The sequence below is a fragment of the Physeter macrocephalus genome, chromosome 14, assembly GCF_002837175.3.
Source record: "Physeter macrocephalus isolate SW-GA chromosome 14, ASM283717v5, whole genome shotgun sequence".
NCBI classification, from domain to species: domain Eukaryota; kingdom Metazoa; phylum Chordata; class Mammalia; order Artiodactyla; family Physeteridae; genus Physeter; species Physeter macrocephalus.
In genome coordinates, this window is record NC_041227.1 from 73,334,054 (window position 1) to 73,345,039 (window position 10,986).

Consider the following 10,986-nt stretch of genomic DNA (forward strand, 5'->3'; position numbering starts at 1 on the left):
ATAGAGAATGAATGTGTGCCCTTCAACTTAAACTGCCTTTCTGATACACTTCTTACTCCCATTCATTCATTCATTCATCAAACATTACCTGGGAATGCATGTTCTGGGGACACTGTTCTGCACTTAAGGTGCTCCTAGAGTGGTGGGAGAGACAGACATGGTTTCAATATGTGAAGGATTCGGGGTGGCTTCCCAGAGCCGGTGACGTTCAAGCTGGATATTGAAGGAGTGGCATTGCAGCAGGCAGTGGTGCAGGCATTCTAGACGGAAGGAGTGTGCCCAGACGCCGGGGTGACGGTGGAGAGCAACTGGAGAACCTCAGGAGCCTGCTGCGGTGCTCAGGTATGGGGATGAGCCTGGGTGGGAGACGAGTCCAGTGAGGGAGGCCTTGAGCGTTAAACTTCATCGTGCAGACAAGCGGGGAGGCAACCAAGGGTCCGACTTTCATTCCCTTAATCAAAAAGCATCTACTATGTGCTGACTATTCTAGATGTTGGGGACATGGCAGAAAACCAGACAAAGTCCTTGCCCTCATGGGGTTCTAGTAGAGGAGAGAGATGATGAACAAGCAAATAACATACATAACGGTGATAATATATTATGAAGAAGATAAAGCAGGACAGAAGGAGTAGGGTGCCGGGTTTGAGGCAGGATTCCAGTTTTAAATCAGGTGGTGAAGGAGGGCCTTGCTGAGAAGGTGTCACTTAAGTAAATAGCTAAAGGAGGTGAGGGGGGGCTTCCCTGGTGGCGCAGTGGTTAAGAATCCACCCGCCAATGCAGGGGACATGGGTTCGAGCCCTGGTCCGGGAAGGTCCCACATGCCACGGAGCAACTAAGCCTGTGCACCACAACTACTGAGCCTGCGCTCTAGAGCCCGCGAGCCACACCTACCGAAGCGCGCGCGCGCGTAGAGCCCATGCTCCGCAACAAGAGAAGCCACGCGATGAGAAGCCCGCACATGGCAGCGAAGAGTAACCCCCATTCGCCGCAACTAGAGAAAGCCCGCACACAGCAATGAAGACCCAATGCAGCCAAAAATAAAATAAATTTAAAAAAAATTTTTAAAAAGATTTTCTAAAAAAATAAATAAATAAAGGAGGTGAGGGAGTGAGGCATGTAGGTCTCTGGGGGAGGAGCATTCTGGGCAGAGGAAACATCAAGTGCAATGACCAGGAGCAGGGAGTGTGCCTAGCATATCGGAGAGACAGCAAGTAGGTGAGGATGCCTGGAGTGTGGTGGGTGCGGAAGAGCTCCAAGGAGGTGAAGTCAGAGGAGTCGAGGGAGGGGCGTTGGAATTGACTGTGTGTCTCTTGGCTTTGATTCTGAGCGTGATGGGAGCCCCCAGAGGGTTTTGAACAGAGAAGGGACCTGATCCATCTTGGGCTTCAGCAGGATTGCTCTGATTGCTGGGTGGAGAACGGACAGAAGGGGACACGGAAGGAAGCAAGGACGTATTTAGGAAGTTGTTGTGATCACGCAGGCAGCTGGGCCAAAGGTGCAAAGGTGGTGATGAGAAGTGGTCACATCCTGGATACATTTTATTTTTATTTATTTTATTTTATTTTATTTTTTGGCTGCGCCGTGTGGCTTGCGGGATCTTAGTTCCCCAACCAGGGATTGAACCTGGGCCACAGCAGTGAAAGCGCCGAGTCCTAACCACTGGACCACCAGGGAACTCCCTGGATACATTTTAAAGGTAGAGCCAACTGAGAGAAAGAGAGGCATCAAGGATGACTGGAGTCAAGTTTTTTGCCCTGAACACCTGGAAAGATGGTGTTGCCATTTGCAAAGATGGAGGAAAAACTAGAGAAGGAGCAAGTGGCAGGTGGGTGGCAGGTGGTAATAGGATTCGGGGTTTGGACCCTTAAGTTTGAGTGGCCCATTAGACATCCCACCAGGGAGGGCAAGTAGGCCACTGCCCATAGGAATCTGGAATTTGTGGGAGAGGTCCAGGCTGGAAGAGGCCAGCATAGATGGTCTTAAGGCAAGGGAAGAGGCTCATCGCGCGCGGGCCGGACTCACCGTGCGGAGCTCCTGTGTTCGGTCCTTCATGCTCCCGGGAGTGGCAGCGGCACCGGCTGCAGCCCTGTGAGCCCCGCATGCGCGGCGGCCGCCCCGCGGCTGCGCAGCGCCAGCCCGGCCCCGCCCCGGCCCCCGGGACCCCGGCCCAGCCCCCAGCCCCCAGCCCGGCCCCGCCCCGCGCCCGCCCCGCCCTGGCGGGTCCCAGCCTAGAGCCCAATTCCGGGACTCTGCCCCCCACCCAGTCAGGTCCTCCGGAGGGTCACAGCCCTGGGACCTCATCCCCCTGCGTTCTCGACGCCCGCCTGATCCCCGCCTGGGATCGGTTCCCAGAGTCTCTGCTCCCTCCCGTCCCAGCTCCGTCCGCCCTCCGTCCCATCCCTCGACTCAGCCGCTCAGCATCCCTCCTTCTGGACCCTGGCTCTTCACCCCCAGAGCCCCTCATATCCCCGGGGATTTGCTAGAGGTTAGACCCCACCTCCCTCCTTAATTTGATTGCCTTGGGACCTCCAGCATCCCCCTCCAAAAGCCTCCTCCAGCCAAAACCCTCTAGAGTTCCAGCCTTTGAGCCCCTACCCTTCCTGCCTTCTCCCAGCGTCTCATCCAGACTCAACCTCCGGCCCCTTCTTTCCCCAGGATTCCTCAGTTCAGAGTCTGATGCTGAGTGACCACCACTTTTCCTTTAGTTTCCACTCCCAGCAAGATGCAGGCACCCCTCTATTTTGGGGGAAGGTGATCTAAGTTATAGCCCCGTCTCCTTCCCCTTTCCCTGTATTCCCAGCCCTGCATCTCAGCCCCGGGCCTGAGATCCTGCTTCCTAGTTAGAAGCTGGGAGTAGCTAAGCAGGGGCCGAGCTCCTCTGGACTAATGGGAAGGTCTTCTCAATACTGTGGAGGAGTGGTGGGTGGGGGCTAGTCAGTAGCAGATGCTTCTTTTCTGGTTCCTGCCAGCATCTTGTTGAGCAGCAGCCACACACACACACACCCGCAGCTGCCCCCTCTGTGCCCTGGCCCAGATGCTCTGACCTCAAGCCAAGCACTACCCCTTCCCTTCCCCAGGGTTGCCAAGGTGTTGCTCTGGAGCTGGGCCAGCCCCCTGCTGACCAGTGTGTCCAGGCCCAGCACGTCTCCCAGACTGTGGGCACAGGTTAGCTGGCTGGAAGACAGGCTGGAGACACTGTTCCAGCCATCCCTCCTTCCCTGGAAAGTCTGGTTCAAGACTAGCTCGGATGTAGCCTAGCATGAGAGGCAGCCACACCCCTTCCACTTGTCCAGACCTCAACCTTGAGTGTCCCACAGAGCAAGTGTTGGTGGTGCCCCATTTGACAGATGCGAGACCAGGACGCACCTGCTAGAGGGACTTGCCCGGGGTTACAGGGAACAGGTGGCAGGGAAGCTGCTGATTCCTGGTTCAGAGTACTTTCCTCTGTGCAGGGTGACTCAGTGGGGTGAGTCATGGGTGCAGCCCCAGAGCCCAGTGTCTGGCCCTGTGGGGAGAGGGCAGGAAGGGGAGACACAGCTGCTGCCCTCAGAGAATCCTGGTGTCATGCCAAGCATCACTTACTGAGGTGAATATTAAATGGTAGCGTGAAAAATGAATAGAGAATGAATGTGTGCCCTTCAACTTAAACTGCCTTTCTGATACACTTCTTACTCCCATTCATTCATTCATTCATCAAACATTACCTGGGAATGCATGTTCTGGGGACACTGTTCTGCACTTAAGGTGCTCCTAGAGTGGTGGGAGAGACAGACATGGTTTCAATATGTGAAGGATTCGGGGTGGCTTCCCAGAGCCGGTGACGTTCAAGCTGGATATTGAAGGAGTGGCATTGCAGCAGGCAGTGGTGCAGGCATTCTAGACGGAAGGAGTGTGCCCAGACGCCGGGGTGACGGTGGAGAGCAACTGGAGAACCTCAGGAGCCTGCTGCGGTGCTCAGGTATGGGGATGAGCCTGGGTGGGAGACGAGTCCAGTGAGGGAGGCCTTGAGCGTTAAACTTCATCGTGCAGACAAGCGGGGAGGCAACCAAGGGTCCGACTTTCATTCCCTTAATCAAAAAGCATCTACTATGTGCTGACTATTCTAGATGTTGGGGACATGGCAGAAAACCAGACAAAGTCCTTGCCCTCATGGGGTTCTAGTAGAGGAGAGAGATGATGAACAAGCAAATAACATACATAACGGTGATAATATATTATGAAGAAGATAAAGCAGGACAGAAGGAGTAGGGTGCCGGGTTTGAGGCAGGATTCCAGTTTTAAATCAGGTGGTGAAGGAGGGCCTTGCTGAGAAGGTGTCACTTAAGTAAATAGCTAAAGGAGGTGAGGGGGGGCTTCCCTGGTGGCGCAGTGGTTAAGAATCCACCCGCCAATGCAGGGGACATGGGTTCGAGCCCTGGTCCGGGAAGGTCCCACATGCCACGGAGCAACTAAGCCTGTGCACCACAACTACTGAGCCTGCGCTCTAGAGCCCGCGAGCCACACCTACCGAAGCGCGCGCGCGCGTAGAGCCCATGCTCCGCAACAAGAGAAGCCACGCGATGAGAAGCCCGCGCATGGCAGCGAAGAGTAACCCCCATTCGCCGCAACTAGAGAAAGCCCGCACACAGCAATGAAGACCCAATGCAGCCAAAAATAAAATAAATTTAAAAAAAATTTTTAAAAAGATTTTCTAAAAAAATAAATAAATAAAGGAGGTGAGGGAGTGAGGCATGTAGGTCTCTGGGGGAGGAGCATTCTGGGCAGAGGAAACATCAAGTGCAATGACCAGGAGCAGGGAGTGTGCCTAGCATATCGGAGAGACAGCAAGTAGGTGAGGATGCCTGGAGTGTGGTGGGTGCGGAAGAGCTCCAAGGAGGTGAAGTCAGAGGAGTCGAGGGAGGGGCGTTGGAATTGACTGTGTGTCTCTTGGCTTTGATTCTGAGCGTGATGGGAGCCCCCAGAGGGTTTTGAACAGAGAAGGGACCTGATCCATCTTGGGCTTCAGCAGGATTGCTCTGATTGCTGGGTGGAGAACGGACAGAAGGGGACACGGAAGGAAGCAAGGACGTATTTAGGAAGTTGTTGTGATCACGCAGGCAGCTGGGCCAAAGGTGCAAAGGTGGTGATGAGAAGTGGTCACATCCTGGATACATTTTATTTTTATTTATTTTATTTTATTTTATTTTTTGGCTGCGCCGTGTGGCTTGCGGGATCTTAGTTCCCCAACCAGGGATTGAACCTGGGCCACAGCAGTGAAAGCGCCGAGTCCTAACCACTGGACCACCAGGGAACTCCCTGGATACATTTTAAAGGTAGAGCCAACTGAGAGAAAGAGAGGCATCAAGGATGACTGGAGTCAAGTTTTTTGCCCTGAACACCTGGAAAGATGGTGTTGCCATTTGCAAAGATGGAGGAAAAACTAGAGAAGGAGCAAGTGGCAGGTGGGTGGCAGGTGGTAATAGGATTCGGGGTTTGGACCCTTAAGTTTGAGTGGCCCATTAGACATCCCACCAGGGAGGGCAAGTAGGCCACTGCCCATAGGAATCTGGAATTTGTGGGAGAGGTCCAGGCTGGAAGAGGCCAGCATAGATGGTCTTAAGGCAAGGGAAGAGGCTCATCTATAGCAGCATGGAGGCCAGCTGGAAGGCTGCTGCGTTGTCCAGGAGAGAGGCTGGGACTGTGTGAACAAGAGCAGGACACATCGGCTGGAGAGAAGGGTCAAAGGCATTCAAGAGATTTATTTAAGGGAGTTCCCTGGCAGTCCAGTAGGTATAGTTAGGACTCCATGCTTCCACTGCCGGGGGCACGGGTTCAATCCCTGGTCAGGGAACTCAGATCCCGCAAGCCACGTGGCCAAGAAAAAAAAAAAAAAAAAAGAGAGAGATTTATTTAATATGACTACAGTTTATTTCAATTATGAAAAGAATATGTTTGTTGTAAAACATTAAAACGGTGACAGAGGCTTCCCTGGTGGCCGTGTACCACAACTACTGAGGCTGCGCTCTAGAGCCCGCGAGCCACAACTACTGAGCCCACGTGCCACAACTACTGAAGCCCGCACGCCTAGAGCCCGTGCTCCGCAACAAGAGAAGCCACCGCAATGAGAGGCCTGCGCACCGCATCGAAGAGTAGCCCCCTCTCGTTGCAACTAAAAAGAAAGCCCATGCGCAGCAACAAAGACCCAACACAGCCAAAAAAAACCAACCAACCAAATAAATATATTTATTTAAAACAAAACAAGGGCTTCCCTGGTGGCGCGGTGGTTGCGCGTCCGCCTGACAATGCAGGGGAACTGGGTTCGCGCCCCGGTCTGGGAGGGTCCCGCATGCCGCGGAGCGGCTGGGCCCGTGAGCCATGGCCGCTGAGCCTGCGCGTCCGGAGCCTGTGCCCCGCAACGGGAGAGGCCGCAGCAGAGGGAGTCCCGCATACCACAAAAAAAAAAAAAAAAAAAAGAAATGTAATGGCCTTGGATGAGTGTTGCTTTGCGGAAATAAAGGAACTGGGTCTCTCTGGGTGGATTCAGGATAGTGAGAAAGGGACGGATGGAGGGGAACCGGGTTCGCGCCCCGGTCTGGGAGGATCCCACGTGCTGCGGAGCGGCTGGGCCCGTGAGCCTTGGCCGCTAGGCCTGCGTGTCCGGAGCCTGTGCCCCGCAACGGGAGAGGCCGCAGCAGAGGGAGTCCCGCGTACCACAAAAAAAAAAAAAAAACAACAACAACAAAAAAAAACAAAACAAAACAGTGACAGATATTATGAACTAGAAGCCACAGGCCCTGTGACTGACCATGTGCAGATAAGCACAGAACTGGCACCTGGGGGAGGGGTTCGACCAGGATGTGTAGTATTTAAGGTTTCTGCACTGACATCCAGAGGAGACAGGCAGGCAGTCAATGAGGAGTTAGTGTGGCACACAGGCTGGAGACTTGGAAGGAGGAGTCTGGCTTGGGGTGGAAAAGGAAGTTGTGGGCCACAGTCCAGGGAAGTGTGTGCATATGTGTGTGTCTGTGTCTATGGAAGAAGGTGAAGGGCTGAAGATGAAACTGACAGGTGAGGGATGGCTAGAGACGGAGGAGCCAGAACCATGGCAGGAGCTAAAGTAGAAGCTGCTGCACAAGGTGCCATGAGTACCCGAGCAGCCACCTCCCTGGGGTCAGGGACCACTTCGCAGAGGTGGGGCATTTGACTTGGGGTTTAAAGGATGAGTAGGAGGTGGCCAGGTGGAGAATGGGGGCAGGGCATTCTGGGGCAAAGCTGTGAACAAGGACGTGGACAGTGAGAGAGCAGGGCTTAGTCCCTGTGGGAACCAGGCAGTCCCCACAACACACATCACTCCCATTCTTTAATGTGGTTAATTGATGGAGATTCAGTCCAGACCAATGTTCTGTAGAGCCCTCTCCCCACTCTCGTTAAAGGGGCATCACTGTGCCCCAACATTGGCATTCTGCGCCCCTCTACTTGTTCAGGTTTCCTTTTTTCCTCGAGGAGCGGGGGAAATGCTGGTACCACAATATAGCTTTCCAGGTCCCTTCTGGTCTGGCCCTGCCTCGCTTCTTGGAGGCCGCCTTCCCTGCCACCCTGTGAGCAGCCCTAATGCCTGACCTGCACCCTCCTCTCAGGCCTTTGCACATGCCTGGGGCCCTCTCCTCCCTCTTTTCTCCTCCTCCCCACGCAGCTGGCCAATGACTTCTAGTCCTTCCCTCCTAGACATCACCTCCTCCAAGAATTTGTCTCTGACCCCCCAAGAATGAGCTTTGGACTCCTTCTGCGTGGTCCCACAAAGGCCTGTATTTATCCCGACTATAGCACTACTGTCCTGTGTGCATATAGTGTGTGTTAAGTGTCTGTCCCCTCATTAGATGGAGACACATAAAGGGAAGGAACGGGGTCATGTTCTTGTTGATTCCCCAGGGCTGGCACAGAAAGTGTGGTTGCAGACTGAGCTGTAAACACTTGGATGCTTGAATGAGGCGTGTTCCTGTAAAGGAGCACTGAAGGAAAGTCTGGGTGTCTGGGAGCTCCCTCGCCCCAGCACGGTTTGGGGTTTCCATCCCAACAGCTGGGAGGGTGGGAGTGGAGATCCCTAATATTGGGAACTGCTGCCACCTGCTGGGCAAGGCCGGTGTTGCCTTGCCCACGCCCTCACAGCTGAGCACGTGTGCCCAGGTTGGAATGACGACAGTCACTACCTGTCCTCCAGCTCTCGGGCTGGTGGGAGAGACACCCTGACAGTGACAAGACAATGATGTGGAAGTATATGGGCTTTCGGGGTCTGGAGGCGGAAGGGGAGGCAGCTTGTGTAGAATTCAGGAATTCTGTCCCTGGGGCAGAGTTGTGAGGGGCGCAGAGCAGGAAGGGCCAGCCAACCCAGGCTCCGAGGCTGGGGAGAGTGCGTGTGCATGTGTGTGCGTGTGTTGTTGATGTTCTCCTGTTGTGGCTTTTCTGCTGCTTTCTGGCAGACTTACTCCCTCTTTCTCCTCCCCTGGGAAGTCTGGCCCTGGCCCTGGCCCATTATTGTACAAAGTGCTGGCCACTGTGTAAGGGTCACTCTTACTGTGGCCCTATCAGGAAGGCCCTCCTTTAGCTCCATTTCACAGATGAGGACGATAAGCCTCAGAGAGGTAAACACAAACCAGGTACTGAGGGTTGGGAGACATGGTTTGTAAACCACCTAGCCCTGCAAATCCAAGCTGTTTTGACCACAAAGTCCAGCCCTGCCCAGCAGGCAGCTCTCCTTCCCCCTTCCAGACTCCCCAACCCCAGCCCACCATCTTCTAGCTCAGTCTTGAGGCCTGGGCTCAGCCATCCTGGGGGCGCAGCAGAGGAGGGAGATACGGGCAGTAGGCAGCTGGGGAATGAGTCTCACTGCTCAGTGTGTGATATTTAAGGTATTTGTGATGGAATTGACTATATGCCTGAACACATTGCCCTCCTTTTCCCAATGAGAAGATTTAAAAAAAAAGGAATTTGGCCCAACAGTCTAATTAAAATATTTAGAGATGCAAATGAAATAAGCGGCTCCCTAGTAATGATATTTAGTGAAAACATTTAAAATGGAAATACTTTAAATCACATATATTTACAAATAACTTTATTTCGAAACAATTCTTTTCCACGCTCACGGTTTGTGAAAATTTATTCAAACCCTTCACTTGCATTTCTGCTTCTCATTGTCATGTCATGTGTCATCCCTAGCATCTCCTTTGAGTTCCCTAGTAGTTTTCTCGAATGTGTCGTCTTCACGTGTGCTTGGAAATACAGAACTTCTTTTTTTTTGGCTGCACTGCATGCCATGCGGAACTTCCCCGACCAGGGATTGAACCCGTGCCCCCTGCAGTGGAAGCGCTGAATCTTAATCACCGAACCATCAGGGGAACCCAGAGCTTTTTGAATCCACGAATGATGCTGTTGCTGGAAAAATTATTCCAAGTCATGAGAATGGTTATTTTTCATCTCAGTGGTAGGTTAATATTTGTGATCTCCCTAGGGTAGTACAGAATTATATAAAATAGCAATCTACTAGTCTTTTATCATTCTCTTGCCTTGCTTTCTTTTTCTTCACAGCACTTCTTACCATCTGGTATACTCGGTTATTTGTTTATTGTTTATTGTCTATCTCCCTTCCCTAGAATGTGAGCTCCGGTGGTCAGGGAACTTTGTCTATCTTCCTGTTTTATGTCCGTCACTTGGAAACATGCCTGAAGCATAGTAGGTGCTCAATAAATATCTATAGAATGAACGAATATAAAAATCTTAGAAATGTTTGATAGCCCAGTGGCAGCCAGGACCATGCATGCAGATGGCACTGGAGTGGGATGGGAAGGCAGCCCTGCTGGACCCAACCCCATGTAAGGAGGGCATCTAAGTCGGGGGCTTAGAGGATTGTTGTCTCAGAGGATTAGCTACCTACAGGGAGACTGAACAAATTATAAAATATATTGAAGACAACTGGGGAAAAGGAAGTAAAAATCTGGCAAGGGGGAAAGCTAGGATGAACCCTGTGCCATTGGAATTTAAGGTCTGAATGGAAACTATTTTTCAATATATGGAAATTGTATTAGTTCGGGTTTTCGGAGAACCAGAACCAATAGGATAAATACAGAGAGAGAGACTTATTATGAGGGACTGACTCACGCAATTATGGAGGCTGAGAAGTCTCACAATCTGCTGTCTGCAAGCTGGAGACTTGGAAAGCAGGGTGGTGGAGTTCCAGACGCAGACAGAAGGCCTGAGAACCAGGGAGCTGTAATGGTGCAAGTACCAGTTCAAGGGCAGGAGAAGACCAATTCCAGCTCAACAGTCCGGAAGAGAGAATTCAACCTTGCTCTGCCTTTTTGTTTTATTCAGGCCCTCAATGAACTGGATGATGCCCGCCCACATCGGGGAGGGCCACCTGCTTTACCCAGGCCACCAAGTCAGATGCTAACCTCTTCTGGAAACACCCGCACAGACACACCCAGAGGTAATGTTTAACCAGATATCTGGGCATCCAGCGGCTCAGTGAGGTTGACATATAAAATTAACCATCACACAGACAAAGGAATAAACATAGGTATAAATGTGTATGTTTATGTGTGTATATAAACATGTGTCTACTGAGTGGGCCTGGCAGTAGAGGTTACCCTAATTGCATTGAGCAAAACTAACACCCAGCTCTTGGTTCCTAAATATTATTCTCCACCAGAAAGAAACAGGTATTCTTGCCGAAATGGGTAATTCCAGGGCTGGGGCAGGGAAAAACAAGATGAACCTGGAATATCTTATTGAGCCAGAAAGAATGGACGTGTCCAAAGAATGATGCGATACATCAAAATGACAAGAGGTCAGCAAGGGGCACCCGTTGACCAATCCCGGGACAATTTAAGCATCAAAATAAATGACAGGGGCTTCCCTGGTGGCGCAGTGGTTGGGAGTCCGCCTGCCGATGCAGGGGACGCGGGTTCGTGCCCCGGTCCGGGAAGATCCCACATGCCGCGGAGCGGCTGGGCC